Source organism: Natator depressus, chromosome 24 (assembly GCF_965152275.1).
Source record: "Natator depressus isolate rNatDep1 chromosome 24, rNatDep2.hap1, whole genome shotgun sequence".
In the NCBI taxonomy this organism is placed as follows: domain Eukaryota; kingdom Metazoa; phylum Chordata; order Testudines; family Cheloniidae; genus Natator; species Natator depressus.
In genome coordinates, this window is record NC_134257.1 from 17,030,265 (window position 1) to 17,044,813 (window position 14,549).

Sequence of the window (14,549 nt, forward strand, 5' to 3'; positions counted from 1 at the left end):
TCTGGTGATTCTCCATCCTTCTTACCTCTCTCCTCCCGCAGCCCTCAGTTCGGGTCTTCTGCGAGAGGGCTCCCCACAGTGTTCCACTCTTCAGGCCACGTGCCCTCTATCAGGACCCACTGGGAGGGACCTAACTAATTACAGGTGAACTGGAACCATTCCCTCTTACATGAACCAGTCTTAAATGAACACAGCCATCAAATGGGGAAGTTACCAAGGGACAAGATGGAATCTCCATCACTCAAAGTCTGTCAGTCAAGTCTTGGTATAAAATTTGCATAAGCGTCTAGGTGATTTAGGAATCCAAGTCCCACATTCAAAATTGACAGAGGCACTTAAGAGCCTGAGTCCTGGTGAAAGTCTGGGGATATGAAGTACCGAAGTCTTCCTCACTTTTGAAAATGCAACTTACAGTCTTAACACATGTAGGCGCTGGTGAGGATTTTGCCAGGATATCTTTCTTTTGGGTGTGCCCTAGCTCACCTAGAAATCATGGGCTAGTTGCAGGAATGACTGGATGAAATTCCCTGGACTGTGTTATGCAGGCGGTCAGACTAGCTGAATAGAATGGTCCCTTCTGGCCTTAAAATGTGTGAACCTATGAATTGTGCTAGTGGTGTTCTCTGTTAACATACATTTGAGCCTGTCACTCCCCCATCCTCTCTCTAACTGCCAGACAAGCAGGAAAATAATACCTCATAAATGAAAAGGTAAAGCTTTGTTTCTGCTCGCTAGTTGTTACTCCTTGGCATGGACTAAAGGCAGCAGCTGAAACAAACAGTTTTATGCCATTTGCAGATGCCGCTGGGTGGGGGACCCTTCTGTGTCAGGGCTGGTGGGCAGCAGCAAGAGCGGGGGGCACTTTTTTCCTTTCACTGAGGTTGTACCATGAAATATACTGAGGGTGCCTCCTTTAACTCAAATGGCTCCAGTCTCCATTCCCATTATGAGAGCTGCCAAGATAATGCAAGAGATTCTCAAAGAGAGAGAACTTGAGATACTCACCACAGATCATTTCCCCATTAAACCCTTTAGAGAGAAAAAAACAAGAAAGTTATTTTTTTCCATTGACTTCCTGTGACATTGGAATGAGGGTGGTTAGCTCCTATCCCTGGCCGAAGCAGCTGAGGTGCTTGTGTCATGGCAAACTTTGTTGCTGTCCCAGAGCTGCTACTGACTTCTGGTGTAGCCCAGGGTGTTTAGCACCTTTTGAAATCGAGCCCCAGGCATCTGTACTTGAAACCCTCAACTGTGAGACCCCCTAAATGAGTGACAACTTTTCCTCCTGTTGGCCTAAATGTGTTAGGGAAACGGCGTAGTAAGCTAACGTCAGTCAGTGAGGGCCTCTCTATTTCTCCGGCACACAAACTTCTTAGAACCGAATCTGTACTCACCGAATCTGAGATCTGGACAAAAGCGGCTTTTAATCTATCTAAACACAATAATAGACGTAAAGAATTTTCTTAATAAGTGAGGAGAACCTTTTATCCTCCTTTCTGCTCACTCAAACAATCCAAACTCAGCTACAGGGAATGCTAAAAGTTCACCTTTGGACAAAGAGGAAAGCGCAGACATATCCCATCATATTTCTGAGAGAGAATCGTCATTATAATAGAGAGTATGTTACTCCTACCATTACTTTCATTGTTACCACCAGCATTTGTACAGGCCCAGCGCTGCTTCCCTTTGGGCAAGGGATGGAGACGAGGAGAATGGCAGCTATAGATTGATCTTGACCGTCCCACCAGGTTATAAAGCAACACCTGAAACTCCAGATTTTGAAACATGCGTGTGACACTCTATACCTTGGTGGAGCATCCTGTAACCCCCATATTCCTCATTTTTAGATAACTGTGATCTTGCATATAAAGCATGCCTGGTAAGGTATCAGGGGAAAGGTTATGATCTGCTGAAAGACATTGTTCTAGCTAAACATGTGTAGCACCAATGCATATGAAATTATAAGAATTGTGTTGTATGGTTTTCACTAAAATATGCTGTGGGTTTGGGAGGCGCCCAGATACTAGCTACACAGAGACAATGACAAGGGAGGTAACCAACACCGGGGTGGGTGCTGTTGAACAGACATCACCAGCCATTGTCCAGCATGGGAGCTACCGTGTAATGACTCACCTGCATGAGGCCACACCAAGGGAATTGCTCAACCTTGGCTAGGGACTCATGACACAGGGGCCCCATGCTTGGCTTTCTCCGCCCCCACCTATGCTGCAAGCAACAAAGACAGTCACTGAAGACTCCAGCAGAGGAGATTGGCCCAGGTTTCAAGGGTGAAATCTGTACATGAAGGACTGCAATATCCAGTGGGGTGAGAAAAACTGCTTAATCTAGATGTTGGGCAGGCTAATAGGGTTGAGAGCTTAGACTGCATGCTTATATTTTATTTTATTTTGGCAACGAACTCTGACTTTTTGCCTGTCACTTAATGTCACTTAAAATCTATCTTTTGTAGTAAAAAAATTGTTTAACTGTTTATCTTTACCAGTGAGTTTGTACAAAGTGTGTGGCAAACCTGCTCAGGTTTGCAAAGCCTGGTGTATATCCCCTTTCCATTGATGAAGTGGTGAACCAATTAATAAATTTGCACTGCTCATCTTGATATATTGGTATATTCCTGAGGTACAGTGCTGGGAGCTGGGGGGATTTGGCTCTGGTGTCTTTCTCTGTGTGATTCATGAGTGGCTCTGGGAGGGTTCCTGCAACCTACCTGGGTGTAGGGCTCCACATGCGGTTGTGCTGAGTGATAACAGCACCTGAAGGGGTTTGCTGCTGGTCACTAGCCAGGCATTGGGAGAGACAGCCCAGGCTGGAGGGAGTTAAGGGGGCACAGCGGTCCCACAGACCCAGGCTGCACCCCAGGGATCCCGTCACAATGGGAACCATTTTATTGGTCTGATTTCCCATCATGAGAGACACTAGGACTGCCAGGGATCTCTGACATAGTAGAATTGCTCACCCTACCCGTTAAGGGAATGGGCTTCCATCACTTAACTTGGCCTCTGTCAAAATTATCAGGGTAATGTAGCAGACTCGTAAAGCAAAGTGAATTTGCAGTGCTCACAGGCACCGCACCACTGATGCTGCGAACCACTGCTCTGACTCCAGTGGAGCTACATCCGTTTACTCTGGCGTATCTCCAATACAGAGATGTGGATTTACACCCATTTGGAATTTGACCCATTGCATCCCCTGGAGTTTTGGATAATTTACACCAGCTGGGGATTTGGCCCCACTCACTTTATTGCAGCTAAGACAGATTTCCATCAGTTGGGCATTTGGCCCCACTAACTTTCATTGAACTATAGATGAGTGACACCAGTTGTTGATCTGGCCCCACTTATTTTATTGAGGCAACACCAATTTACATCGTCTGGGAATCTGCTCCCTTGTATAGATGAGGTCATGTATGTGATTGCCTAGGGGGATACTATTATCCCAGTCTCAGGTAGGCAGCTTCACAGGATTTCCAGTGAATCACAGCTCACAATATGTATGACTCCATCTGGGACCCGGTCATAATGAAGAGAGACCACAGAAATGCAATAAATTGCCTACTTGTATAATAGGAGAATTGAAACCACAAAGAACACCTGGATTAACTCTTAGACACTCCTGTGGGACTTGGAAACCCATAGCTCTGTGTTTTGCCTCACTCTTTCCATGCGTGTCTAGGCTATTCCAGCTGAACACTGGGGTCAAGGTTCAGGCTTGCTAAGAGGTAATGAGATAATATAAAAGAGCGGGACAGCAAAATCATTTTGAGTACTCACCCCAACAAAACGTGGACCTCGATTCATGAACTCCTGGAAGGAAATAGTGAGAGTAGGATCAAGAAACGCCCTTCTCCAATATCATTTCAATGAAGTTGATTCCTCACAATAACAAAAGCGTTACCAGCCAGTTCTACGCTAGGAGCGCTTTGCCAGTACAGTTCTAGCAGTACACGCGTGTGCTTTGGCTGGTATGGCATATTCTCCTCCGAAATGAGGCCATGTCTACACTACAGAGCCTATGCCTGCATAGTCCCTAGAGTACAGGCTGCATATGCTGACTTAAGGACTTGTTCCGACATAATAAGACCACCTCCCCACTTGACGTTCAGTAAGCTGAGGCTAACAGCATCTTGGGCTGCATTAGTAGGAGCATTGCCAGCAGATTGAGGGAAGTGATTATTCCCCTCTATTCAGCACTGGGGAGGCCACATCTGGAGTATTGCGTCCAGTTTTGGGGCCCCCACTAGAGAAAGGATGTAGACAAATTGGAGAGACTACAGCGGAGAGCAATGAAAATGATTAGGGGGCTGGGGCAGGGGATTTACGAGGAGAGGCTGAGGGAACTGGGCTTGTTTAGTCTGCAGAAGAGAAGAGTGAGGGGGGATTTGATAGCAGCCTCCAACTACCTGAAGGGGGGTTCCAAAGAGGATGGAGCTCGGCTGTTCTCATTGATGGCAGACGACAGAACAAGGAGGAATGGTCTCAAGTTGCAGTGGGGGAGGTCTAGGTTGGATATTAGGAAACACTATTTCACTAGGAGGGTGGTGAAGCACTGGACTGGGTTCCCTAGGGAGGTGGTGGAATCTCCATCCTTAGAGGATTTTAAGGCCCGGCTTGACAAAGCCCTGGCTGGGATGATTTAGCTGGGGATTGGTCCAGCTTTGAGCAGGGGGTTGGACTAGATGACCTTCTGAGGTCTCTTCCAACCCTAATCTTCTATGATTTTATTACTTTTGCCAGCGCACCGCAGGAATCAAACTTCTTCACACCCCATACAGATCAAGCTATGCCAGCAGAAGTCCGTATTGTAGACATGGCCCCAGACAGCTCTGCCATGGGAAACCGTCCCCCTATCCTTGCTTCTCAGGGGGGAGATTAACCTGGAATATGGGAGCTTCCTTTCGTGACTCTGATCCCTCAAGATAAGAATTAGAGATGATCAACATTTTTCGTAATGAATTTTTGCAAGCAAATTGTCACTTTTTTACCAGAAAATTAATCACTTCTTTTCTGACAAAATCAGAAATGAAAAACTTTTCATTTTTTTCATTTTCCTTCCCCCCTTTCTTCTTTGATGGAGCTCTTTGAAAAATTATAAGTTTGTTTGTGGCAAATTTCAAAGAAAAATAGCATTGGAACTCTATTTGCAAATAGGACTCTGGGGAATCAACAAAATTCAAAACATTTTTACCTCTATTTTTCATAATTTTAATTGGAAAAAAAAAATCTTTCTTGAGCGGCAACAGCTAATTTAGATCCTATCGTTTTATATTATAGTTGGGATTTTGTTTTCCCATGTGCATTACTTTGCATTTATCAACAAGGGAGTTCATCTGCCATTTTGTTGCCCAGTTACCCAGTTTTTGTGAGATCCCTTTGTAACTCTTCGCAGTCTGCTTTGGACTTACAAAACTGCTCAAGATATTTATCATCTGCAAATTTTGCCACCTCACTGTTTATCCCTTTTTCCAGATTGTTTATGAATATGGTGAGTAGTAGTGGTCCAAGTACAGATCCCTGCAGGATACCACTCTTTCCTGAAAATTGACCATTTATTCCTACCCTTTGTTTCCTATCTTTTAACCAGTTGCTGATCCATGAGAGGACCTTCCCTCTTATCCCATGACAGCTTACTTTGCTTAAGAACCTTCGATGAGGGAGCTTGTCAAAGACTTTCTGGAAATCTAAGTACACTATATCCACTGGATTCCCCCTTGTCCACGTGCTTGTTGACCCCCCTCAAAGAATTCTAGTAGATGGGGAAGGCATGATTGCTCTGTACAAAAACCATGTTGACTCTTAGAATCATAGAATCATAGAATATCAGGGTTGGAAGGGACCCCAGAAGGTCATCTAGTCCAACCCCCTGCTCGAAGCAGGACCAATTCCCAGTTAAATCATCCCAGCCAGGGCTTTGTCAAGCCTGACCTTAAAAACCTCTAAGGAAGGAGATTCTACCACCTCCCTAGGTAACGCATTCCAGTGTTTCACCACCCTCTTAGTGAAAAAGTTTTTCCTAATATCCAATCTAAACCTCCCCCATTGCAACTTGAGACCATTACTCCTCGTTCTGTCATCTGCTACCATTGAGAACAGTCTAGAGCCATCCTCTTTGGAACCCCCTTTCAGGTAGTTGAAAGCAGCTATCAAATCCCCCCTCATTCTTCTCTTCTGCAGACTAAACAATCCCAGCTCCCTCAGCCTCTCTTCGTAAGTCATGTGCTCTAGACCCCTAATCATTTTTGTTGCCCTTCGCTGGACTCTCTCCAATTTATCCACATCCTTCTTGTAGTGTGGGGCCCAAAACTGGACACAGTACTCCAGATGAGGCCTCACCAGTGTCGAATAGAGGGGAACGATCACGTCCCTCGATCCGCTCGCTATGCCCCTACTTATACATCCCAAAATGCCATTGGCCTTCTTGGCAACAAGGGCACACTGCTGACTCATATCCAGCTTCTCGTCCACTGTCACCCCTCGGTCCTTTTCCGCAGAACTGCTGCCTAGCCATTCGGTCCCTAGTCTGTAGCGGTGCATTGGATTCTTCCATCCTAAGTGCAGGACCCTGCACTTATCCTTATTGAACCTCATCAGATTTCTTTTGGCCCAATCCTCCAATTTGTCTAGGTCCTTCTGTATCATATCCCTCCCCTCCAGCGTATCTACCACTCCTCCCAGTTTAGTATCATCTGCAAATTTGCTGAGAGTGCAATCCACACCATCCTCCAGATCATTTATGAAGATATTGAACAAAACCAGCCCCAGGACCGACCCCTGATGATGAGATTATAAAAGGCAATTAGATTAGTCAGGCATGACCTTCCCTTGGTGAATCCATGCTGACTGTTCCTGATCACTTTCCTCTCATGTAAGTGCTTCAGGATTGATTCTTTGAGGACCTGCTCCATGATTTTTCCAGGGACTGAGGTGAGGCTGACTGGCCTGTAGTTCCCAGGATCCTCCTTCTTCCCTTTTTTAAAGATTGGCACTACATTAGCCTTTTTCCAGTCATCCGGGACTCCCCCCGTTCGCCACGAGTTTTCAAAGATAATGGCCAAGGGCTCTGCAATCACAGCTGCCAATTCCTTCAGCACTCTCGGATGTAACTCGTCCGGCCCCATGGACTTGTGCACGTCCAGCTTTTCTAAATAGTCCCTAACCACCTCTTTCTCCACAGAGGGCTGGCCATCTCTTCCCCATTCTGTGATGCCCAGCGCAGCAGTCTGGGAGCTGACCTTGTTAGTGAAAACAGAGGCAAAAAAAGCATTGAGTACATCTTCCCCCAACAAATTGTGTTCATCTAGGTGTCCGATAATTCTGTTCTTTACTATGGTTTCAACCAGCTTGCCCGGCACTCAAGTTAGGCTTACCAGCCTGTAATTACCGTGATCACCTCTCGAGTCTTTTTTAAAAACTGGTGTCACGTTAGCTATCCTCCCGTCACCTGGTACAGAAGGTGATTGAAATGATAGGTTACGTACCACCCTTAGTAGTTCTGCAATTTCACATTTGAGTTCCAAGAGAACACTTGAGTGAACGCCATCTGGTCCTGGTGACTTATTACTCTTTAATTTTTCAATCTGTTCCAAAAGCTCCTCTAATGATACCTCAGTCTAGGACAGTTCCTCAGATTTGTCACCTAAAAAGAATGGCTCTGGTTTGGGAATCTCCCTCACATCCTCAGCCGTGAAGACCGACGCAAAGAATTTATTTAGTTTCTCCGCAATGGCTTTATCGTCCTTGAGTGCTCCGTCAGCATCTCAATCGTCCAGTGGCACCACTGGTTGTTTAGCAGGCTTCCTGCTTCTGATCTACTTACAAACATTTTGCTATTACTTTTTGAGTCTTTTGCTAGTTGTTCTTCAAATTCTTTTTTGACCTTCCGAATTGTATTTTCACACGTCACTTGCCAGAGTTTATTCTCCTTTCTATTTTCCTCGGTAGGATTTAACTTCCACTTTTTAAAGGATGCCTTTTGCCTCTCAGTGCTTCTTTAATTTGTTTCGCCATGGTGGCACTTTTAGGGTTCTCTAATTATGTTTTTTAATTTGGGGGATACATTTAAGTTGAGCCTCCATTATGGTGTCTTTACAAAGTTTCCATGCAGCTTGGGGGGATTTCACATTTGGCACTGTACCTTTTAATTTCTGTTTAATTGACTTCCTCATTTTTGTGTTGTTCCCCTTTCTGAAATTAAATGCAGCTATGGTGGGCTGCTGTGGTTTTTCTCCCACCCGAGGGATGTTATATTTCATTATATTATGCTCACGATTACCAAGCAATCCAGCTATATTCCCTTCTTGGACCAGATCCTGTGATCCACTTAGTACTAAATCAAAGATTGCCTCTCCTCCTGGGGGGTTCCAGGACTAGCTTCTCCAAGAAGCAGTCATGTAAGGTGTCAAGAAACTTGATATCTGCATCCCGTCCTAAGATGACATGTACCCAGTCAATATGGGGATTGTTGAAATCCCCCATCATTATTGAGTTGTTGTGTTTTTGTTTCGTTTTGTTTTGTTTTGTATTATAGCCTCTCTAATCTCTCTCAGCATTTCACAGTCACTATCACCATCCTGGTCAGGTGGTGGGTTGTCTATGGAATTACTATCCATAGATACTCTATGGTACAGTTTGGTTCATTTAAGATTTTTATTTCATTTGACTCTGGTTTTTTTCACCTCTAGTGCCACTCCCCCACCAGTCCGACCTGTTCTGTCCTTCCAATGTCAGGAAATAGTATTTTTCAATTCACCTCATACAACTACTCTCATGCAATCTCTTTCATGTGAAAGTGAAACTTTCAGAGGTAGATTTTATTTTAAAATAACTGCACTCAAAACCAAAACCATGGAAAACTTTAGAGCCTACAACTCCACTCAATCCTACTTCTTGTTCAGCCAATTTCTAAGACAAAGAAGTTTGTTTTCATTTACAGGAGATAATGCTGCCCACTTCTCACTTTCAGGTGACATTGTAAATAAGAAGAGGCATTCGCATGGCACTTTTGTAGCCGGCATTGCAAGGTATTTACGTGCTAGATATGCTAAACATTTTTATGCCCCTTCATGCCTTGGCCACCATTCCAGAGGATATGCTTCCATGCTCGTGACACTTCTTCTTCTTCTTCTTCAAAAAAAAAATGCGCTAATTGAATTTCTGACTGAACTCCTTATTCAAGATTCTATGTCTCCTGCTCTGTGTTTTACCCGCATTCTGCCACAGATATTTCACGTTATAGCAGTCTCGGATGATGACCCAGCACATGTTGTTCATTTCAAGAACACTTTCGCTGCAGATTTGACAAAATGCAAAGAAGGTACCAATGTGAGATTTCTAAAGATAGCGACAGCACTCAACCCAAGACTTAAGAATCTGAAGTGCCTTCCAAAATCTGAGAGGGACAAGGTGTGGAACATGTTGCTCTTTTAAAACTTCTGACAACAGTCCAATGTGGAAACTACAGAACCCGAACCACCCAAAAGGAAAATCAACCTTCTGTTGGTGGCACCTGATTCAGGTGATAAAAATGAACATGTGTCAGTCTGCACATTGCTTTGGATCATTATCGAGCAGAACCAGTCATTAGCATGGAAGCATGTCCTCTGTAATGATTATATAAAACAGGTGGACAGCAAAGTAATTTTGAGTACTCACCCGAGGAAAACCTTTTCCAGCTGGACGTTTTCGAAACACCTGTAAGGAAATAGAGCAGGATCAAGAAACTCCTTCTCCAATATCATTTCAAGGTTGTTGATTCTTCACAATGGCAATAGCGTTACCAGCAAGCTCTACGCTAGGAACGCTTTGCCAGTACAGTTCTACACTACAGAGCGTACGCCTGCATAGTCCCTAGAGTACAGGCTGCATCTGCTGACTTAAGGACTTGTTCCGACATAATAAGACCACCTCCCCACTTGACGTTCAGTAAGCTGAGAGACTCACCCTTGTGTCGGTATAGTTGCCTCTATAGATGCTGCATATGCTGACATAAACTTTTTCACACCCCATACAGATGGAGCTATGCCAGCAGAAGTTTGTATTTTACACATGGCCCCAGAGAGCTCTGCGAAGGGAAACAGCCCCCAATCCTTGCTTCACAGGGGTGAGATTAACCTCCTGAATCTGAATATGGGAGCTTCCTTTCTTGACTCTGACCAATCAAGATAAGAATTAGTGCTGGTCAAAAATTTTCCTAATGAATTTTTGTTTAAAAAAATATTCTCAAGCTTTTTCCAGAATATTGATTAATACTTTTAAGAAAATCAGAAATGAAAGTTTTTTGCATTTTTTCATTTACTTTCCCCCCTTTTTTTCTTCTTTTCTGGAGCTCTTTGAAAAATTATAAATGTGTAAATTTCAAAGAAAAATAGCATTTCCACTTTTTTCGGAAATTGGACCCTTGGGAATCAAATAACAAAATTCCAAACTTGTTTTGTAAAAAGAAAAGGAGGACTTGTGGCACCTTAGAGACTAACAAATTTATTAGAGCATAAGCTTTTGTGAGCTACAGCTCACTTCATCAGACGCATACAGTGGAAAATACAGTGGGTAGATTTTATATACACAGAGAACATGAAACAATGGGTGTTACCATACAAACTGTAAGGAGAGTGATCAGGTAAGGTGAGCTATTACCAGCAAGAGAGAAAAAAAATCTTTTGTAGTGATGATCAAGGTGTAAGGTCATGTCTGCATTACACTGCATTGCCCCTGCGGAACATTCTGTGCATGCCAACAGATGGTCTTTTTCTGCCAATATAGGCACTCCACCTCCCCGAAGGATGTTCGGTATGCTGATAGACTCACCCTTCTCTTGGTATAGTTACGTCTATGCTGGGGATTCTCCAGGAAAATAGATGTGTTGCCCAAGAGGGGTGATTTTTGCACACAGCTAGTTGATATAGCTGCGCTGGAAGAACTTTATAGTGTCGACCAGGCCCAGCAATACCAGCAAAAGCACAGTTGTGCTGATTACAACTGCAGCTACAGTAGGGAGAGGCTTTTGCCAGCACAGCCGTGTCAGTCAGGAATCAAATCTCTTCGCACCCCATTCTATAGAGCTGTGCCAGCAGAAGTGTGTATTTCAGACATGGCCCCAGACAGCTGTGGGATAGAAGACATCCCCTCTACACTTCCTTCTCAGTACTCAGATTGACCCCCAGAATCTGGAATTTGGGAACTCCCTTTCTTGAGTCTGACTTTTCAAGATAAGAATTAGAGCTGGTTCAATTTTTTCAAAATGAATATTTGCAATAAAATTGTCATTTTTTTTCCCAGAGAACAAATTCATTGTTTGATAGAATCAAAAATGAAAAAGTTTGATATTTTTTCATTTACTTCTCCTCCCACCCCCGCCTTCTTTCTTCTTTATTGGAGCTGCTTGAAAAATTATAGAATCTTTTTGGGATTTTTCAATGAAAAATTACATTTCAACTCTATTTCCAAAAATGGATCTTGGGAATCAAATGACACAACTCAGAACTTTTTTGTTTTAGTTTTCATTTATTTCAATAATGTTTCAAAATGCTTGAGCCCGCAAAGAATGAAACCTCCTGAATCACTGACCACTGCTGCACTTGTTGGCCTAAATGTGGAAGGACGTGGCAGAGTAAACTGTTGTCAGTCAGTGAGAGCCTCTCTCTGTCTTCTGCACACAAACCACTCTTAACCACACATGTACACATCAAGTCTGAAATTTGGAACAAAAGCTGCTTTTGAGATATCTGAGCACAATAACATCTCGACAGTTTTCTTAATACGTGATGAAAACCCTTCAGCCTCCTCCCCCCACTGCTGTTACTCAGCACCTGTCTACACTTAAAACGCTACAGCGACACCGTGCAGCGCTAAATTTGCACACTGAAGCACTTCAGTGTAAACACTCGCCACCATGACGGGAGGGGTTCTCCTGTCGCTGTAGGTAATCCACATTCCCATGGAGCAGGACCTAGGTTGAGTGTACAATTCTTCCGCCTAGCTAGCACTGTCTACAATGAGGATTAGGTCGGGATCGCTGCTACGTTCAGGGGTGTGGATTTTTCACGCTCATGAGAGACGTAGCTATATCAATGTGAGTCTTCAGGATAGATGGGGCCTCAGACAATTCAAGCTCAGCTACAGGGAATGCCAAGAGATCGTCACAGAACAATTCACCATTGGGTAGAGAGAAAAAGGAGACATTTATGTTAATATATCACAGAGAAAATCATCTTTCTAATATAAAATATTAATCCTAGTAGCACTTTCACTTTTACCAGCACAGCTTCTACCGGCAAACCACTGCTTCCCTTTCGGAAGGGTGGAGATGGGGGTAAAGGCAGCCATGAGTTGGAGCTTAATGCTGGTTTCTGTTTGTTTCTTCCGATTATGAAATCCACTTTCAGGCTGGGGAGGTTTAGCAGCTCCATTGATACCATGAGTCGTCTATGACGTTACAAGCCTGATTGCCCAAACCCAACGCCTTGTTTGTTAAAGAGACCAACGGCCTTTGTCAATGAGGAAAGGTCAGAGTTGATTTACCTCCCGGTGTAATATGGCTATATGCTGTCCCTAGAGTTTCTGAACATAGACTTTATGGTGTGGATGGGCTCTGTAATCATAAGAACATAAGAATGGCCATCCTGAGTCAGACCAAAGGTCCATCCAGCCCAGTATCCCATCTACCAACAGTGGCCAATGCCAGGTTCCCCAGAGGGAGTGAACCTAACAGGCAATGATCAAGTGATCTCTCCCCGGCCATCCATCTCCACCCTCTGACAAACAGAGGCTAGGGACACCATTCCTTACCCATCGTGGCTAATAGCCATTAATGGACTTAACCTCCATGAATTTATCCAGTTCTCTTTTAAACCCTCTTATAGTCCTAGCCTTCACAACCTCCTCAGGCAAGGAGTTCCACAGGTTGACTGTGCGCTGTGTGAAGAACAACTTCCTTTTATTTGTTTTAAATCTGCTGCCCATTAATTTCATTTGGTGGCCCCTAGTTCTTATATTATGGGAACAAGTAAATAACTTTTCCTTATTCACTTTCTCTAAACCACGCATGATTTTATAGACCTCTATCATATCCCCCCTTAGTCTCCTCTTTTCCAAGCTGAAAAGTCCTAGCGTCTTTAATCTCTCCTCCTATGGGACCTGTTCCAAACCCCTAATAATTTTAGTTGCCCTTCTCTGAACCTTTTCTAATGCCAGTATATCTTTTCTGAGATGAGGAGACCACATCTGTATGCGGTATTCAAGATATTCTCCGTCTTATTCTCTATCCCTTTTTTAATGATTTGTTTGCTTTTTTGACTGCCGCTGCACACTGCATGGACGTCTTCAGTCCACAATGACTCCGAGATCTTTTTCCTGATTAGTTGTAGCTAAATTAGCCCCCATCATATTCTATGTATAGTTGAGGTTATTTTTTCCAAAATGCATTACTTTACATTTCTCCACATTAAATTTCATTTGCCATTTTGTTGCCCAATCACTTAGTTTGGTGAGATCTTTTTGAAGTCCTTCACAGTCTGCTTTGGTCTTAACTATCTTGAGCAGTTTAGTATCATCTGCAATCTTTGCCACCTCATTGTTTACCCCTTTCTCCAGATCATTTATGAATAAATTGAATAGGATTGGTCCTAGGACTGACCCTTGGGGAACACCACTAGTTACCCCTCTGCATTCTGAAAATTTACCATTTATTCCTACCCTTTGTTCCCTGTCTTTTAACCAGTTCTCAATCCATGAAAGGATCTTCCCTCTTATCCCATGACAACTTAATTTACATAAGAGCCTTTGGGGAGGGACCTTGTCAAAGGCTTTCTGAAAATCTAAGTACACTGTGTCCACTGGATCCCCCTTGTCTATGTGTTTGTTGACCCCTTCAAAGAACTTTAAGGCCTGGACTACACTTGGACGGGGGGGGGTGGCTTCGAACTAAGATACACAACTTCCGCTATGCTATTTGCGTAGCTGAAGTCAAAGTATCTTAGTTTGAGTTACCTGGCCGTCCTCACAGTGGCAAGTCGACTGCGACAGCTCCCCCGTCGACTCCGCTTACTCCTCCTGCCGAGGTGGAGTACAGGCGTCGATTCGGGGATCGATTTATCGCGTCTAGACGAGATGCGATAAATCGATCCCTGATAGATCGATCACTACCCGCCGAGCCGGTGGGTAGTGAAGACGTGCCCTAAAAGGTTAGTAAGACACTACTTCCCTTTACAGAAACCATGTTGACTTTTGCCCAACCATTTATGTTCTTCTATATGTCTGACACTTTTATTTTTTACTATTGTTTCAACTAATTTGCCCGGGACTGACGATAGACTTACCGGTGTGTAATTGCTGGGATCACCTCTAGAGCTCTTCTTAAATAGTGGCATTACATTAGCTATCTTCCAGTCCTTGGGTACAGAAGCTGATTTAAAGGACAGGTTACAAACCCTAGTTAATAGTTCCGCAATTTCACATTGGAGTTCTTTCAGAACTCTTGGGTGAATGCCATCTGGTCCTGGTGACCTGTTACTGTTAAGTTTATCAATTAATTCCAAAACC